Here is a 20,547-nt window from a genome sequence, read left to right on the forward strand (position 1 = left end):
TTTATTTTTTTCCCCATTCAAACATACCTGCTATTCATCTCTGGTGTCCAATGGAGACGAAATGTCCTCTTATTATTCCTGTATTAGCTTCTGACAGTTCAATTTCTCTGAGTGCTGTGTTTGAGACAACCCTTTAACAAATAGCCATATAGGTAATTGCTCTGATCCAGATTTCTTGCCAAATCTTTTAGATCTGATGTAGATCAGAGGCAGGAGGATGTTGACACATTCTGATTCAGCCCTGGCAGCTGCCTCTGTGAGGTCTTTTCTTCTGATAAATATTATCAGAATAACTTTCAACATATGCAGTTTCATTCCTTCCAAATAAGACCTTGCAAATGCATTGTGCCAGAAATGCTCTGCAACCTCGTTTCCATCTTCACTTTGCATTCACAGGAATTATGAGGATATCCAGTGGGTTTAAATTGGCATTTCTTTTCAGGTGGCTTCTTGGAAGAGAGATCATCTCACCAGCCCATATAACTTACCAGCACCCTGAAAACCTAATGGCTGCTGCTCAAAACATGTTGCAAAATGACTTCATCTCCCAGCAGTTCAAGGCTATCCTTCACAGTGTGCTTTTCATGATGAGATTTAAGGGACTCATTTGACAAATTCCCTCCTGGAAATCTGTTTCTTGCTTTACTTTATTTTTGCCTCTGAAGCATATTTCAGCCCAAACTTCTTCACTGAAAACATTTCTGTTAAGAGCGGCAGTTTGAGGTGTTTTGGCAAGATTGGGAGTCTCCTGGGCAAAGCACTGTGTGTTCAGACAGCCAAAGATGCCTCTCAGCAGGTTACAGTCTGAGAAGACAAAAAGATTCAACAGGAGAAAGGAAACTTCACAGTTTTAGAGCAGAGAAACCAAGGCAGAGAGAGATGAAGGACCATGGTTCTCAAGTCACATTTAGAACTCTAAGCTGCCTAATTATTTCATTCAGTGGTGGCTAAATTATTTTTTTTTTTAAGGGTGGGTAAATGATTTTCAGGATCTAGGGCTCCAATGGGCCATTTTTCCCAGGAAGCTTGTAGGAGAGGTGCAGAGTGACACAGCCAGTCCTCAGTTTTAATCACAGGCTCATTAGCCCTGCTGCCGACTGCCATAACTCTGCTTTGTCCCCTTCAGCGGGATTTTGTGTTCCAGAAGATTTTGCCTGTGATGAGTTACTATTGATTTTTCCAGGGTACCATTAATCTTGCAAGCACTTTTAGAATAAATAAAAAAATCCTCTGGATTATAAACACGTGTCTGTATCTTTGTACCACTGAAATCCTGGCTGAAAATGCTCTGTCTCCTCACCAGCCCCTCTCCCTCCCCGCTCCCTTTGTTAGGTGTACCTGCATCTATCAAACAAATGCAACCCTCTGGCAGCAAGAGCTTAATAACAGAGTCTCCAAAGGGACAGAAAGACAAAAAGAGACACCCCCCTGGACTGCCCCAGCTCCTGCTGGCCTATCCCCGGGTTCTGTATAGGACTGGTGATCCATTGTGCTGACCTGTAAATGCCTTTAGTGCTAATGGTAAATGATAGGGAGCTGGGTAAGATGAAGAAAAAACACTTTTCCACTGGGAACAGTACTTAGAGAGATGTAGCACTTACTGCCAGTCTCTGGAGAGAGCAGCTAATGCACATCCCAGAGCATGAGTGAGGAAGACTCTTTGCTTACATTCAGTCCCCTTGAACATGCACAGTTGCAGCTCACATTTGTTTGCTCACGAGTACCAAGCCAGGAACTGTCTTGCTTTTCCTGCCTGTTCCAACCTAAATGTGAGTAGCAGAAATGTCTGTCTTGAATTGCAATGCAAATATTAAACTAAAAAAAAAATATAAACTCCAGTGCTGGTGGGCAAAGCATTAACAGAGCTGGGCTGAGAGCAAAGTGTCCATTGTATTCACATGCCAAAATAGTGCCTGTACAACAACAGTGGTTTTCCTTCTTTGATTTTCTTAAGAATGGTTTAGGAACTTCTCCAGTCCCCTCTGTGAAGCAGCAATGCCATTGTGGTTCCCAGTTGCTGTCAAGCTCTATTGTCACTTGAGTGGTGTGAGGCATCAGCAAACATGTCAAATTGCCTCTGTTATCACTGGAGGGAAAAAAATATTGGTTTTTTAATAGAAAAAATATGTGAAGATTTTGTATTCTATATTTTTTAAAAAAAAAACTATCAAAAAGCAGTGGGATACATAAAACTGGGTGGAAGTTTTGTTCTTTGGGTTTCTTTTTTCCCCCAGAAAACCTGTGGTGTTTTTGAGTCTAACTTGGGAAAGTCTGTTCAGAGCTGCAGAAAGGGCTCATTTGTACAAGAGCAAATGTATCTTCTAAATCTGTCTGTCTGAAAGGAAGTAAAGCTTTAAAAAATAATTAAGATTTCCTGCAAGTGCCTCATTCACAATAAAATTTCATAATATAGTTACATTAAGAGGAAATGAATACCTCTCATTTGAGGCTATTACCACAAATGAATTAAATGAGCAGATACCTTTTGGAGACCGGTTTTAAAATCTGGATTTTGCTTACAAATGGAGTAGTTCCAAAAGGCTCCATTAGTGCAATGGCACATCAACAAGATGAGAAGTACCCAGGTTCTGGTGCCCAGGTCAGGAAGACACCACTCCACATTTAATGTGTGCTGCACACACCTCATTACCAGTGGCTTTTGGCAGGGTGAAGCCAGGGACTTTATGGCACAATAACCCAAATGAAAAGATGTTGGTTTTGAAATAACAAACCTGGAGCAGTCCCAGTAGCTCCCAAGCTGACCCCACTGAAATCAGCAGAAGATGAGCACTAAGCAGGTGTCCTGGCCTGGATGTGCACGACTGGATCCATTGCTCTCTGGCTCTGTTTCTTCCTCAATAAGCTGTTCTGAAAAGCAGGTGGGTAAATAGTGTGTTGAATCAGGCTATACCTGATTATCTTGGCTAAATATATTTACTGAATCACACAACTGGAGTAGTGTTTGTATCTAGCTGATACGGATCACTCTGTATTTAATGAGAATATTTTGCTTTTCCTCTGAGGATCCCAAAACGCTGTTCTTAGGAGACCTTTTTTTTAATTAATCTCAAATATCAAGCCAAAACCCTGTTCAGGGAAAGGTAGGAATTGCTCTCAGTTCACCCCTGGAGGGATTTAAAAAACATGTAAATGTGGCGCTTGGGGTCACGATTTAGTTTTGGCCTTGGCAGCACTGGGGGAACAGTTGGACTTGATGATCTCAAAGTTCTTTTCCAACCTAAATGATTCTCTGATTCAAACATATATATAAAAAATCCTTTTATTTCTGTAGAGACAAACTGTTGATTATCCCAAAGAACTATTAGAAGACCCTACAGGAGACACTCAAACATCCTGTGAGGATGGCACTGTGTGTATGACTGTGCAGATGTACAACTAGCATTCTTCAGCTCTATCTTTGTGCTTTCACCTCAGGATGGAGAGACATTCACAGAGCTGGGCTGTGCTTTGGGGGTGAGCTCCTGTGAGCCCAGATTTCACTTGGCTTCACCTCCCCTCGAGGTCCTGAGCGTGTTCCTGGGCCAGGCTGGCCAAGCTGTGCTTGCCATGGGGGGAAAGAGAAGTGGTGTGGCAGCTCAGAGAGCTGAGTGAGGGGGGAGCAAAGGAGCAGAAAGTGTTGAAGTCAGCCCCAGAAGGGTGCAGTTTGCCTTCCAGAGGGAAGAACTTCTGCTTGGGGACAGCCACCCACCCTTGTAGCACTGCCACCCTGCCAACCTGTGCCCAGCTCAGCCCTGGGGGCTGCATGCTGCCCTCTCCAAACTGTTGCCATGAGAAGCAGGGACTCTCTTTTTCTCTTCAGATTAATAAATACACAAAAATCAGGAGCAGGAATAGGAGCCTTTAGTGATAGGAATGCTGTTGTTTTCCAGTGGGACACTTCCTGACCTACTGGCACACCACCAGTGCAGCAGGGACTCCATGTCCCCCCTGCTCTCATTGCCATCTGCCCCCCCAGCCCAGCTCTACCTTTCCATGGCACAGCTGGGTGCCCTCTTTACTGGAAAAACTGGGCTCAGTGCTTCCTGAATCCTTTCCTTGTAGCACAGCATTTCTGGGGAGCAAGGCTGACACAGCTGGACCTCAGTTTGTTCAGAACCACCCTGGAGTTTGTAACAGTAGCTGGGTTGTTTTGCAATAAATTATTTCATCTTAAAAATTAATGCCAAGAGTAAATACCTCCTTATGCACTTCTCCTTTGTGTTCAACCCATCAACTTAAGGATTTATAACCTTCTTAAAATTAATATCCAATCTCCTTGCAGCAGCTTCTCATTACAGTGGGCTTTTTTCTTCATACCTGAACATTTTTTAAATACCATTTGCTGGGTATATGATTTCCTAATATAAGACATTGAGGCTGCATCTTGTCATTATTTGTGCAAGGTGATCACTGTATTTCAGCCACGTGCTTTGATATTATCATTAAGGTACAAAAAAGATGTTAATTCCTTAACTGTGTCTGCTCAACACACAGAGGAGAGGCTTTCAAACACAGGCCAAATAAATAAGTAGGTTGACATGGAGACCAGTTTATTAGCTCCTCAATAAGTGCAGCTGTAAATAAATATATCTCCTGTGTTTTCTCAATATTTGAAACAAGATGATACAGAGAAGGGCACAGAGCCTTCAGCCCCGTGAGGCTTCACTGCTGCACAGTCATAAAATGAAATAAAATAAATATCTAGCTGTTGCTTCTCACTTCAAGTATAAACTGTGTGAAAAGGTACATAAGGGCCTACAATCAGTTGTTTAATCAGATTTAAATAATGAAATAAAAAACCCCCACAGACATCCAGACAACCTGCTTGCGTGTAACTGATATGCTTGATTGGTGAGAATTATGGGCAGTAATCATATTATCATTTCCATTAGATTTTTCTCTTCCACAATTTTTATAACTCAAGTGATTCATCTAGCAGATGAATATACAAATGCAGACAAATGCTTCAAAATGGCTTTTTGGAGCTGTTTATGTTTGATTTGTCACATAACGAGTTCATCTCCACTAATTTTCCAAGAGCTGAAGTTGTTATTACCAACACAAAGACACAAAAATACCATGGCCATGGAGCAGAAAAGGGGAAGAAGAAACCAGGGATGGGAAAAGGAGGGCAGGAAACAGCTTCAGTGTCTGCTGAAGGAAGGGTGCAGGGTGAGAGGAAATAAGAAAGAAGAATCATTCCAAAGGAGAGGGATCAGGAATTTCACAGCTGATTCTTGCAAACTGGGAAGGATCTGGTGTCGAGGAGGCAATGACAGCAGACAAGCACCTCACTTGGGAGTCCAGCTGGGCAGGGGACACAAAATTTCCTCAGCTGTCAAGACCTGAGGGTCACATCCCTCAATGTCATTGGGGAGATCAATCCCCAGGTCAACAACAAAACCACTGCTTGCACTCGGGACCCTTAAAGCTGAAGCCAGGGATGATCCCTCACACCTCAGAGAGGGATGAAGCTCAGCAACTAGAAACAAACAGTCACAAAGCTTTCATCATCTTCTGAGAGAAAAACTCCACGAGCCTTATTAATTTCTGATGGCACTTGCAATCAGCAGAGCTCATTCATTTTTTACGTTGCCCTCAGTCGCCGTGAATGGAGCTGTTTCTCAGCTGGGTGGCTGCATTCATTTTGCAATAATGGTATTTGTTTGACATGTGAGAAATTAACAATGCAAATGCCTCCTTGTCTTGGTAGCACATTTCACATGAAATATCTCCTCGTGCTGAATTGATGGCACGGCTGCAAAAAGGGTTCTGTAATAGTGGGAACATTTTTCAAAAGCTGTTGCAGTGTGAGGCACAGGGATGGGGTGGGATTGCCTCTTGGGGACAAGCTCTATCCACACTGGCCAAAAAAAAGAAGGAAGGCTGGGAATCATTGTGTGAATCTATCCCATGGTTTCATCCCTTCTCCCACCCCTCCCTGCTCTTAGGGCAGCCCATGTCTCATGTGATGGATGCCAGCCCATGCCTGCTGGGCAGCACTGGTGGCTCCTCCTCTCTCCTGATGGTGATGGCATCAGCCAGCAGATATCCCCAGAGGACCCCTGGACACTCTAATGCTGGGCACTTTGAGAATCTTGCAGTGTTCCACTTGATGAATTCGAGAATTCAGAATACAAGAGGTGCACTGACAATAAACACAAGTGGGTTTTACCCTTATGTTTACAAATAAAAGTCTAGGAAACGTTTAACAAATACTAAAAGTGGGAAAGAGAAGAAAAAGTAAATTGCAGGCACTGCACCTACAAAAACATCTAATTATTTTTAAGCAAATGTAGTTTCTGTTTTATTTTGGCTGAATGTTGTCTGTTAGTACAGAGAAATAATAATGCACTACTTTCCTACCTTGGCTGACAGGAAGACCCAACAATTCCTACTGTACATCTTTCTGTTGACCTTCTGTTTCTATAACCCATTTATGCCTGCTTGTGTCTGTGTTTTCTTTGGTTCATAACCAGAAGGAAAACCCTTTCTTTACAAGCCATTGATAAATTATCATTTACAGGAGGCAATAACTTCCTCTAAAATTTACATGATGTTTTCACTGGTCATCTAGGGCTGTTGCATATTATATTAAACCTTAAATGGCACGTTTTTATTATGCATTAAGCCCCAAATAGTATTACAAACCCACCAGCCTCACAGGAATATTTTCTATTTCCTGAAATTTAATTGTGTTGCAAGCCAAGGCAGCTCATGAGCTTCAATAAGTCTCATTACTAAATTGGGATGTTGAACTGGTGGTTTCAGATCACTTACATTAAATAAAATGGGCACATGGCACTGCCAGCAGGCCTGCAAGGACTGAAGGCCATGGGAAAGGGCTTCAAAGACACACTGAGGAGCAGCCCAGCTTGAAGAGAGCTTTAAAGCCTGGCTTCAGATCTTCCCTCTGCATCACGAATTCTGGCACTGGGACCATCACATTTATATCTATCTATATATAGATATAGACATATAGAATAAGCCTCCAGAGACATCAGATTGCCTCCAGGAGGTTCCCTTAGGGCAAAGGCATAAAACCAGCTGTAGGATGGAGCTAGAGCTGGCACAAGAGAGCTGTTGTCAGGATAGAGTAGGGGAAGAGAGGGCTTTGGGAAATTGCTCCTCCTTTTCCCTGAATGTGGGTCACTGGGACCACTAAATCAAGAGAGGCCACCACTGACTGCTGATGTCACCCAAGATCTACTTCAGGAGCCATTCAGTCAATTGAAAGTCTCTCATGGATATCAGATGGCTTTGAGTTAGAGCCCAAGGTCAGGTTTAGCTCAGGTTTACCTGGCAGTGTGATTTGTACCCGCAGAAGTAACTGGCCTCAGTAACAAGTGCTGAACTGTCACGGGCCAGCTCACTGCCTAAATTAAATTGCTCAGCTGGACTTTCAAATAAAGCTGTTTTAAGAATGCAGTGTAGCACAGAAGGCAATTTGTTTCCTTAAGATTTAGTACCAAATGCCTAAGTTGATTTGGATTCGAGAGAAGGCAGCAACTGGCAAAGTGGGTAATTTGAAACGTAACATATTTCTGCTCCCTAAGATGGGATAACATTAAAATTAGGTGCAAAGTGCTCCTAATTTGTCAATCATTCCCCGTGTAATTTTATTCCTCCAAAGAAAATTGCCTGGGAGAGTGTTTCCTTTTTCCTTCATCTCCTTTCACTGCACTGTTCCCTTGACTTGATCCTGGTTCAGGCAGGAGAGCAGCACCCCCACACCCACCTTCCCATCATCTCCCATCACAGCAGCTGCTGCCTCCAGATGACATCTTTCTCTTGCCATCTGCAGAGTAGCTGTGTAGCCAGGGTGAAGATAAAAGGACAATGAATGAGGCTTTCATCCCAAAGATAAACTCTGATTCGTACCTACAGCTAAAACACCCTTCAGCAGAGGAAGGAGTGGAATTATCCCAACACCTCAGGGAAAAAATGGTTCTGCTGATGTTTCCCAAAAAGTACCAGAAATGGCAGAGGGCAGCCTTTTCTTGGGGAGTTTCCACCTCATGTCTATAGCAAAGGTTTCTGACTTAGGGTCATCTAAAGTACACAACATAAACCCAGAGCAAAACACATCAGTTTTCAGAGTTCGTCAAAAAATTTGCATCAATTCCATGGAGCAGTTGGGAAAGGCTCATAAAATCCGAGCCCAGGTTTCAGGGCTGCATTTCCTGCGAGCTGTGCAGAGGGTACAGGCAGTTATCTGCTCGCCTCAGAATGAATTCATGTCAAACAAAACCAGGGGGTTGGATGAAGCTCGGGGTCATGTCAAGCCACTCAGGGAAAACCTGTGCTAAGCAACCCCTGCTTTCCAGCTTGAACAAACAAATGTAAGGAGTGTTTAACTGATCCACCCTCTGGAATTGCAAGACATCAGCCCACAGTGATGTGTAATTGTGTGAGAAGGTATTTATCCACGGCTCCATCCTAAGTTCTGCTCAGAATTTCAATGTACCAGCATGTTATTTACAATTCAAGACCTCTAAGCCAAGCATGGTAGCAGCTGTCTTCTCTCAAATGCAGGAGCCCTGGCTTTGTTGTAGTGGATTGATTTCTCTCTGAGAGTGGCCAACACCAGCTCAGGGTTACAATACCCCAGGCTGCTACTATAGTAACAAGTGGGTGATGCTACAATGGGAGGGATGCAAAAACTGGGGAGGGAAGAGCAAGACAAATTCCTTCGGAAAATTTTAGTCTTTTTATATTCCTTTATAGCCTGAGCTTTGTGTATTCTGTTGAGTACCTACTTAGGATGCAGAGCAAGAATCACTCCTAAAATTCAGCACTGTTTGGCTCCTCAATCTCTCGGCAGTGGTGGTGGGGTGTCATCAGCTGATTACACTCTGCATGAAACAGCATTTCTTGTCATAAATTTAGCTGCCAATAATGCCTGGGAATGACCTCACGTTTGTTGTGTTAAGAGATATTCAAAAAAGGACTCTAATCAGTGCTTAATCCCTGCCCCAGGGAGGTCTTACCTGCTCCCTGCCTGGGTCAGGGGGATGATGAGCACAGAGAGGGACTAAGTTTGTTACATGGCAATATGAATATTCTTTACTCATAAAATATCATGGGGTTTTTTAAGAACAGAAGTAGAAAAAATATAGTGATGTTGAATCACTGGAATCTCAAACCTGTTTTCCTAATTCTCCTCCTTCCTAGGAGTTGTTTGCTTCCTCCATAAGCCACAATTTATCAAGCAAATGAAGACTTTTAGGTTGGTAAGTTTGCCACAAAAGGGCAAGCTTGATTCTCCCCTCTCCCTCTTACACTCTCCAGCATTCCTCTGTGGAAAGACAGGTCTCTTGAGGGAATTCCTCCCAGTTGCTGCCCATCCATAACCTGCAGAGAGGAAGGAGCCACACTCCATCAGACCTCAGACCTCATGCATCCTTGGCAGAAACCATTTCTGCAGAAGGAAGAATAACAAGGCTTCATTTTCAGCCAGTGGATCTACCCTGCAGCCCTGGCAGAGAGGGGAAAAGAGAGAGGGAAGAGGAAGAAAAAAAACCTCAAGTTTTGATTTTTAAAATGAGCAAATTGATGTGGAAGTCACAGATGGTGAATAAATATGGGGCAGAGAATAGTCATTTGGCAGCCAGTTCTTCTGACCAATTTAAGAAGGATATGCTGTTATCTAGTTTGGTTCAGGGAAAATATATTCTGGGCAGCAGTTAGCCATTTAAGAGGCTTCATTGTTTCATAAAATATATTTGGGTTTGATACAAACACAATTAATTCAGCTTTCTAATATTGTGTTTGAACCAAATCCAAAATATGTGTTGTGAACATTTATTCTTTTATGTCATTTATTGGTTCCAGGTTCTTTTCTAAGGGCTTAGATTTAAAAAGGGATTTTGCAACAAACAAAGAACATTTGGGGTGACTTCAGCTGGTGCAGCAAACTCCATTCTTGTGCACTGTTTTGAGATGTGCCTCCAAATTATGTGACAAATGATATGTTCCAAATTAAGTCCCTCATTACATGTGCTTTTCTATTGCTAAGCGTGGCATAGAACTCTTCATTATTGTACCGCTGTATTTTGGGGACTTATTAGGCTTTGCTTGTTGAGACTGGTACTGGAGCAGAGGATTGGGATCAGGCAGAGGATTGGGATCAGGCAGAGGATTGGGATCAGCTGAGTCACTGAGCAACTACACTGGAGGCTCAGCTTTGGCTTCCCAAGTGACAGCCCTTGAGGAGACCTTGTGAAACACCGTCCTGATCTCCTGCCCTCCTGGTCCAGAGGCTTCTCCTCTCCCAGATCTCCACACAGATCTCCTTGGGTTTGTTTAGGTCATCTGTGCTTCAGGGGCTGATAGCAAAGGATATGGCAATTGAGCTGAAATGAAAAGTAGGTTTTTCCAGGTGAAGAAGCAGCTTGTTTTTCCCACTCTCCTCCTGCTGGGACTGCAGTGGGGTGAGGAGCCAAATGGCAGGACGGGTCTTGCTCTGCACCCAGGTGTCTGTAGTCCCTTTAGCAAGTGCCATGAAGTCCACCCTCAGTTACCACTGAGAGCAGCTTTTGTGCAGCCCAGAGGGCAATGGCCACCACAAATCATGGATCAACCCTGCCTTTCCTTCCCAGAAATCTTTCTGAGTCAATGGCTTCTGTAAAATCCTGGTTTCCAACACAGAGCTCACAAAACTTTCCGTGGCTCTCAGTTAGGCCAGGGACAGCATCAAACTCCTGTGAGTTCAATTGACAACTACTGACACAACAGATGACAGAGGGGAAAATATCCAATCTCCACTTAGACATCAGTCTCCTCCTCCACATCCCTGTAACTTTAGGGAGAGAAAGGAATTGGGCACAAATATTTAAGACTATGCTTGGGCTTCCCATCCAGCTTAAGGGCTCTGTGGTATAAAGCTCTGCTGCAGATCCCTCTCTGTAACCAAAACCAACTGAGATTTCTAAAACGAAATCATCATAGCCTACACATTATCTCTCATCTGGTGGTAAATCAGCAATGTTCACATCGTTGCTGACTTGCAGAACACATCCCTGCATCCCAGATGCAAAGGTTAATTAGTGAGATTTCTGCTTCAAATTAGTTACGCCAGAGCACTTCGAGATTCACACATGAAAAGAGCCACGGAGGCCAAAGTGTTACTGTTTCCTTTGGTCACGGTGTTTGAAATAGATATCCTTTAATAGCTCTGTTTTCTCCTAACAGGTAGCTGGGTAAAGGAGGCCTGGTGCCCAGCCTCCCTCAGAAACACAAGGAGGCAGGAGCCCTTTGAAGCTCCTCCACAATTACAGCCCTGTGCAGAGGAGGGAGAGTGGGGTGTTAACAAGTTTCAAAATATACATATGAACCAGAGAGATTAGGGCTTTCAGAAGAGCCTTCAATGAGAATCCTTTTCAAGTCTAAGATACATATCTAGTTCATTCACTATCTCCAGAGATGAAAGCAACTTCTGATGGTATCTTCCCTGCTCACTAGTTATCACATCAATGATAAAAAGACCAGTCAAGCTTCCTGGCTTTGGAACTCATAATGCAATTATTAATATTTGCCTGGTTTTTCCTCCCTTAGATGAGGGTGTACATGAAGGAGAGCTGGGGAGGGCAGGCAGCTGGGCAGGAGAGGAGACCAGTGCAGGAGGGCCAGTGCTGCCAGTTCCACCACGCTCTGCAGTAACCCAGCCAGGGTGGGAGAAGGCAGCTCCTGCTCCTCAGGTGTCCTGTTGCAGGTGATAAGGGGAATGCTCTGTGCCAGCCACATCTTTCAGGACACACTATTACCACGGCTACAGGAGCCAGGAGATAGAGAAGAGCAGAGCCCTCCACACCATGGAGTGCTTGGCCCTGGAACACGCAGCACCACACCCCCCGTGAGCTGGCATCGACCCACACAGGTGAGGCACGTCTGTGTCCCTCCTCCCTGACAGGATTTCTGAAGCTTGTAGCATTCACAGAATGCCTCAGGAAGGCGTGTCAGGGAACTGCTATTGTGTCAGGTGGTGTTAATCATCTCTGCAGGATCTGGGAGGGCAGGGGGTGCTGCACACAATGGAAAGGAGATGGTGAGATGTGTGTCAGTCGTGCTGCTTCCGTGATGCAAGGTGAGAAAAGTGCCTTCTGCAATAAAGAAATAACAGTAGTTAGGATTAATTGCAGGTTCAGAACTCGGGAATCCTGCTGGGTTGCACACATATGGCAGGAGCTTTCCTCTCTTTGTGGATGGAGAAATGAAAACATGAAAGAGGAAGAGTTGCTGGCAAATGCACACCAGGATGGAGAAAAGCAACAGAAAAAAAACAAAACAAAACAAAACAAACAAAACCAACAAACTTTTTGAAAGTGGAAACAGATTTTCAAAACATAAATACTTTTTGTTTTGAAAACAAGAAGAAATGTATTTGGAGTCCAAGATTCAATGTTTACTGTGTAAACTTATTACAATGTATTACACACCTGAAACTAAAAATGCTCAATCTGGATGTCACATGTTTGTCACTGCAGATAAGAGGAGGTCAAACCAACTAACTTGGCTCACCCAGAACTGATGTTTACAGAAATATTTAAGCTCATGGTCACTTTTGCTGGAACCAAAAGACTGTTTTTCTTGATTTCAGCTTCTTCGACCTCTGTAGTAGTGACCAGCCAAGTCAGAAACTCAAAAAGTCAGGATCTGTTAAATCCAAGAGCTAAGGGTGAGAGAAAAAGATCCTTCTTTAAAAAGACATCATAAGATGAAATACTGCCCTCATCTATTGTTTTCAATACTCAGCACTTTGACAGACTCCTATTTAATGAATAAGACACATAAGTAAAACACTGCCTTTCCACATCCTTAAGGCCCACTTCCCATCCAAGTGCAACTTGAAACATGTTGTGTGAGATTCCCCACTGGTAAAGAAGTATGGCATTCACCTTTTTTTAATGCTGCAAAATGTAAAAATGAAGAACTGATTAATGTAAGGTCAAACAAATTATTTGCTGAAATAACTTTGTTTTTATAGAACATTCTTTTAGCTAGCAGAGAAAAAGAAAGGCCACCTTGAATATCAGCCATCTCTTTACTAATTATTCATCAAAAAGTTTCAAGCTTTTCCATTAAAAATATTATTTTAATTAATAGTATAGAATCAGAGAATAAGAAGATGGTTTGGGTTGGAAGGGACCTTCAAGGGCCATCTAGTCCAACCCCCTGCCATGAGCAGGGACATCTTCCACTAGAGCAAGTTGCTTAGAGTCCCTGAGACTGTAGTGTACAGCTACACTGTGAATTGTCCAGCCAGCCAGACTTGAATTTTTTTTTCATACCTTCATATCCACATTGGAAAACCGAAATTCCTAGGCTGCACATGGCTCACACTGTCCTGTCCTGCCTGTATGAGCATTTCAGCCAATTCCTGCCCCGTCCTGCTGCTCATGGCTCAGCACTGCCCAGCTCCTGTCTGCTCCAGCAGTCCTGCCAAACTCCTTCCTGTGCTTTCCTGCTCTCCAGAGCACTCTCTCCTTTAGTTCTCTGCTCAGCAGAAGCCAAGAGGTACTTAAAACCAACCCATTTGGCACCTTCCCTCTGAGCTGCCTGTTTCAGGCTGCCAATACAAGCGCAGCAGCTCCAAACTGCCCGGCTGTGCCAAGAACTCTGTCCCTTGTGTGCAGCTCGCTAGCCAGAGGCAAAAGCACGAACTCTGGAGATTATCTGGAGGGAATATTCCAGGAATTTAGATTTTAAGCCACAGCAGCAGGACCATACATCATTAAAGCTGCCTCTCCTGCCAATGTAAAAAGCAAACACCAGTGATTTAAATCGCCGTTCCCCGGCGCCTCATTTAAATCACTTGGATGGAAATCAGTCCACCTTGTCACTGTGGAAGAGGCAGAAATGGAAGTTGTGGATTCATGGCTCCCAGGTCAACGCTCTGCATGGGACAGGGACCAGGTGACAATAAATCCTGCGAGGCACACTATATAATAAGCAGTTTTATGACACGTGGCAGGGATGTAACCTGGTTCCTACAGTTGTGTGTGGTGTGTTTGGAGCTTCTGTTGTGTGTGTGACTATTGACCAAAGCTTTTCCTGCAGTCAATATATGCAACATCGTGCCCTTTGGTGTCTTGTAAGGGCTAAGCTCATTAATCAGCCTCTGTGAGCACTTTCATGGAGTCTTTCTCTCTTCTTTCCTTTTTTTTTTAACTGACCAGCTTTTTCTCCAGAAACCTGTACAAGATACAGGGGTGGCATTTGGCTTTTTGCTGTAAATGTGGACACACAGAGCCACACAAGCATATGCCCAGTGGTACCTTCCAAGGAACAGCTCCACCTGGACACAGGCAGGGCTGGACACATGTACACATCTCTGGATGTTCTGTGCAGACTGTGAGGTGGAGGACCCAAACCAGGCATCTGTCCCACATCACTAAAACCCTGCTCAGGGCAGATGCATTAACAGAGGTGCCACAGAAAATCCACTGTTTGACTGGAGAAGCCTAAAAAAGGTTGGCAAAGGAAAGAAATGCTGCTGTGTTTCTACAGGTGAGCAACTAATGCAGACAAAGAACCCAGCCCAGCCCACACAGAGTCAGACCAACTCCTCATTTCCCTCCAGCAAGCAGAGCTCTGCCAGCTCACTGGCACACAGACATGTTTAAATTGGTTTCAATTTTTATGGCTGTACAATAACCAACAAACAGCAGAACCTGCCATGTAACAGAGATGCTTTGGCTTCACATTTTTCTGCCTGTTCTGGTTATTTGAAAGCAGTGGATTTTATTGCCAGTTTTGCCTATGGAAAGAGACAGCATTTAACACGTAAAAAGGTACCAGAGCCCAGACCCAGGTGAATGCTTTGTGTGCAGGCAGCTGCCCACATTTTGACAAACTTGTTTGGCACTTCCAGCAGTGCAGAGGCATTTGAGAGGTGACAGCTGAGATCAGTCTCAGTGGCACTGCATTCTGACCATGGACACTCACACGAGGGGCAGTGGAGGAGCAGCACCAATCTCTGCTCTCTGGTGACCAACTACAGAACCCAAGGGAACGGCTGGAGCTGTGCCAGGGGAGGGTTAGGTTGGATTTCAGGAAAAAGTTCTTCCCCCAGAGGGCAGTGGGGCACTGAACAGGCTCCCCAGGGCAGTGGGCACAGCATCAAGGCTGCCAGAGCTCAAGAAAGAGTGTTTGGACAACGCTCTGAGGGACAGGGTGGGGTTGTTGGGGTGTCCTGGGCAGGGCCAGGAGTTGGACCTTGATGAATTCTTTCCAACTTAGGAGATTCTATAATTCTATAGTTCTAAGTGCTGCTAAAAAATTTTCCTGGCTTACGAACAAATAAATTTAAAGAAAGAAAATAGAAAGACAGAAATAATGTAAAATCATTGTTCTGTCCATTGCAGGTTTATGGGAGTGAGAGGAAAAAGAGGACACAGATTGAAGTGTCTGGTTTTTTGGCTGCTGAGTTGCCTCATCCTCTGTGATACTGCTGTGGCTATCTCTGTATCCACTGGGGTTAGGACAACTTTTAGGTGTCATCCACACTATATAAAAAACTGATGTAATCTTCACACCCTACAGAGGAAAATCCTCCACTTAAAACAGCATCCTCAGCTGACAAAAACAATTTACCTTGATGTGCCCAGAGTAGGCTGGGAAGAAACAGAGATAGCACAGACAGGCAGGTCCTATAATAAGAATCTGCTTTGTCTGCAGATTCACTTAAACGGCTCAGCTCCTCATGAACTGATTTCAACCTGATTATTTAAAGTAATAACAGCTCATTAATGAGGGTTTTACTTCCTATTAGGGGATACAACTGGGTCTACTTAGAAAGTCTTCAACCCATGCTTGCTTTGTCCCACTCAATGCTTTTCTCTCTCAAATCTTTGCCAGTGGTCAAAGGCAAAAAAAATTATTCCTATTTGCATTATAGCAAGGGCAGTGATATTATACTTCTTTCAAAAGACCCTTTTACAGGTATCCATCTGCCTTTCTGATGGTTTGAAACAGAGAAGGAAGTTGGCAGCTGGCAAATGCCACAGTCACAGCACAGGGAGGGGCTTGAGCAAACAGCTGGTGCCTCAAATGTCTGCACCCAAGTTTCCAGTGCCCTGTTGTGAGCTTCAGGGGTTGCCACTTCTCCCCAGAACACTGAACCCGAGCTGGGTTGGATATGGAAGGGTAAGTTTTGTACTGAACTAGTCGTGTTCAGCTTCTGCATCTTCTGACCAAGAGCAAAGTCAGTGTGCTTCTATCCCTAAGATGTGGGGAAGGGCTGGAGTGTGCATGTGCTTTCTCTTATTTTCCTGGTAACACAGACCCCTTTGCCTCTGTAGCATCATAAGGGATCAGTAAAGAAATAAGAGATCAAAGAACATTATGAAAAAAAAATGGTGGGTAGTGAACAGGCTGCATAAGAACAAGAACATGAGAAAACGTGATAGATTCATATGAGACCTCTGAAGATGGGAATAAGAGGGTGAAACAGAAGTCTGCAGAAGGATATGAATATAATCAGGATATGGTTGGAGCTGTGAGATCTGTTAAATTGAATTTCTGTTTGGTATAACATCCCTTGTATATGTTAATCGCTGTGTGCTTCAGCAGCCTGATTTAGTGTTATTATCCAAAAGGGTTCCTCAGCTGCCTTTGTCAAAGGAAGATTACAAATTATTCCAGATAAGTAATGAAACTAAAGACCTTTAAAACTAATTGGCCATTGTGCAATCCCGTTAATATCCTTTCTTGTCTAACAAAAACCGAGAAGGCAATTAAGGGCAAATACCAAGAAATCTGTACCTGGGCTCTTGCATGAAAATATGAGTTATACACCTCCAGATTTCCCTGTGAGGAGAGAAAATAAGGCAAATGTTCATCTGTCAACAGCCAACAGGGCCAAGGAAACTCTAGTCTTGTATAAAAGCCTGAGCTGGGACTGGTTTGAGAACCACCCTCTCCTAGGCTTGCTACAGAAAACAGGAATTTCTGTAGGGTCTCCATGTTGAATAAGGAGCTCTGGTATTTATTGAGCTTAGCCAAGCCTGAGCTGCAGGTTCCTTTGAGATACAGCTGCTTAGTGACAGCTCTGAGAGGGTTGTACCTGCCCAGCAGAGCCTTGGCAGGACATGAAATGGGTTTGCAGGACCCCCCTGTGCAAACCTGACACAGCCCCGTGGCAGCTGCTCAGGCTCCCTCAGAAAAGGCAAAAGCAGACTCTGTAAAGTGCTCTAAGGCCTTCTGGACCTCCCAGTCATCTGTAACCAATCAGGTTCCAGCTGCTGTTTGATGTTATTTTTAATAATCACCATCATAATCTGTTGGCGTTTTCTGCGCTGTGTTGTCTCTTTGTCCATCCTTTTCCCAGTCCTCAAAGTCCTCAATATTGCATTAAAATGGAGGAAATAGGAAAACAAATGATTGTGCAAGTCATTAGCAGGTGGGATCTGGGGAAATCAGCCCATCATTGCTCTTGAAAGGCTGTGATGGGCAAACATCACTCCAGGAGATGGGAGCAAGTGATGGCTGGGGAATCCCCCCCGAGGCCACTGAGCAAACAGCCTTTCACAGGGTACCCAAGGCATTTGCTCAGTCTAATGCTCAGTTTTACTGTGCCATTAATTCATAACACCATTTCTGAGGCACTGCCTTGATCTTGACAAACTTCATCCCCTCCTTTGCCTTAGTGTGTTACCTGCTTTGTTCATTTGTGCAGCTGCTTTAATCTCCTCCGGATGACTTGTGTCAGATGTTAGATCTTTGCTCCACTTAATCCTGTGTTTCATATTCACTTGCTCAGTTTAAAGTGGGATGGAGTCAGCTTAACACTGAGGAGTTCAGGAGAAGGTGGTCAACCACGTTGCTGAGCTCCATTCTGCAGCCAGGAGCACCTCCCTGCGCTGCTTTCCCTGGTTTCAAATCCATGGTTTCAAATCCATGTTTGCCCAACCACAGGAGCCAGATCTGAACTGCACCTCGTGGGTTACATGGATGCAGCAGTAAGTAACAGATCTATGTGTACATGCAGTCACAAGGGGAGCTGGGCAGCTTTGGGGTTCACATCCTGCCCCAAAGGCCGTTCCCTGTGCTGTGGGAGGCTGTGGGGAGGAAAGGTGGTGGCTCAGGGACATCCCCCCATGAGCTGGCTCTGGCCACGGAGGGCCCTGATGGACCACCCAACTCCAGCTGGCAGAAATCAGCAGCAGGTATAGGGATTTCTCCTTTTGTGAATGAGAGAAGGCAAGATAAAAGAAGAGAGATGAAGCCAATACCTCTGCTAGGTCTTTAAAGCTGCCTAATACAACCTGCTTTTTTGTTTTATAGCCCCAAGCCACAGCAGTCTCCTCCTGAGTCTGAAGCTTTTGTATTTGATTTGAAGTGCTGTGTCTGCCTGATGGATAGCCTGGCTAACCCTTCACCTGCAGGAAGACAGCTCTGTGATGGTATGGCAAGATCTCCATGAGGTTCCTATCCAAAATAAATCCTTGAAGATCTGTTTCTTCCTAAAACATGCGACAGAATTGGTCCTGGGAGCCCAAAGAATTAAGAGCTGGGAGAGGAAAAGATCAAAATAAAAGCCAAGTGTTGAGGAAAGTGCTTTGTTTTGAGTGGGGGGCCTGTGAAGTGAAGCATTCAGGAATTCCAGTGGGAATTGCAACCACATGAAATCTGCCTGCAGCCAGAGGAGCCCTGGGGCCCTGCAGCACCTTGAAAGCATTGCAGCCTCACCCACAACCTCACCCACAACCTCACCAGCCTCTGCACAGCTTTTTGCTTTTTCAAGAAAACCGAATCCACCAAGTCAGTAAATCCACCCAGATTTTAACAGGACCTTGTGGGCAGATATTTCTCCCTAAACAGCCCCTAATGTTAAAGTGTTTTTCATGTTTGCAATAAAATGCCACCCATTTTGCTGCTGTATCAGTGTCTTGGCAGCACCTCTTGCCCTCTCAGGTACTCAGTCAGCCATGGCTGCTCTTAACATCCCTGTAAGGGCCAGCAAGCACCAAGTGCCTCACAGAGAGTTTGCTGCTGCTCAGAACCCAGGTGGGCATTTACCTCCAAAGATATACTTTGTCTTTAATGAATTATTGCTTTTTACCAGCTTCAACCTCCCTGGTAAACGGGATCCTAGGAAAGCTCATTTAAATTTCAAGGATCTCCTAGGGATAGTTGCTAATGGTTATGCTAATTGGCATAGGGTGTGAGTGACAGTTATGTCCTGGAATGATTCGAAAATCACATTTTCTTGGAGCTTATTAGCAGACTCATTAACTGTACAACAGTACATTACTTTCAGAAATTCAGATCTAAGCAGAAAATTAAAATTATTTGCTAAATGACCTAATAAAATTGAATAAAATGTGCTGAGAAAGTGAAAATTGAGGTATATCAGGACTCCAGAATTTGGATAAAAGTAATCTCCGTTTACCATTGATGTTCCCCCCTCCTCTGGGAGTAGCTGTACTACAGGTGAGCCTCACTTAGAAACATGTTTAGATATGAAAACAAAGAGCTCAAATCAACAGTAACAAAGCCCATCTCACTGCATCCAGAGCATTAAATTTTACTTCAGACTCAGCCAGAACTTTGCCCAGTGATGCATCTTGTGGTCCCTCCTCACATCTCAGTGTCTCCTTCCCTCCACAATGATGGTCTGATTTCCCCAGATCCCACCTGCTAATGACTTGCACAGTCATTTGTTTTCCTATTTCCTCCATTTTAATGCAATACTGAGGACAATAACCCAAACAGCTGCACTTTCCTGCTTCCCTGATGAAATCCTTTGGCAGAGGTATTTATAATAATAAAAAGTCTTCTTTGAAATCAAAGGAAGCATGAGAAGGAACGAGATCCCAGGTATTTAGTTTTACTTACAGGTGACAGAGGAGACACTTTGAAATCTCCAGCTTGGTTAAGAGGGTACCCAATCCTCCTCTGTGTGAACAAGGTATTTCCCAAGCTTCACCAAATTCACCTGCAAAAAAAAAGTCTAATGAACATATATTTAAATTTTTACAAAACTATCAGGTTTTCATGCTGTTCAAAAGGATACAGTTAAGTGTGTTTAATACACACACATATTGCCACACACTTAGAATATACTGTGTGCTGCCAAGATACTTAGTGCCAAGTCTGTGAAGGAAGGAGAATCTGATTTATGATTTTGTGTGGACACAAAATATGCTCCAAATCAAAGTTTGCTAGGAGGCAAACCCTCAGATATTTAATAATTAACCACTGCAAACCAAGATGTGTATTAGCACCTGATGATGCACCACACAGCATTCCCTGTAACTTGTGCCCCTCAGATCTGACTTTTGAGAGTCAGGTGTCAAATTTCTGCCACCTTAATCCTAGAGTCAGGGAATTGGGTTGGATTGGAAGAGACCCCAAAGACCATCTCATTCCAACCTCACTGCCACGAGCAGAGGCATCTTCCACCAGGCCAGTTTTTCTCTTTGTTTCTGTCTTTCTTGGATCTCTAAGTACAGCAGGAAGCAACAGTCTTTTAAGGGACTTTAAAGCCCTTTTTGAGTTCAAAAATCACTGGGCTGGATCAGATACACCTCCCCAAGGCACACA

The sequence above is a fragment of the Manacus vitellinus genome, unplaced genomic scaffold (genome assembly GCF_001715985.3).
Source record: "Manacus vitellinus isolate BGI_N305 unplaced genomic scaffold, ASM171598v3 scaffold_26_pilon, whole genome shotgun sequence".
Classification (NCBI taxonomy): Eukaryota; Metazoa; Chordata; class Aves; order Passeriformes; family Pipridae; genus Manacus; species Manacus vitellinus.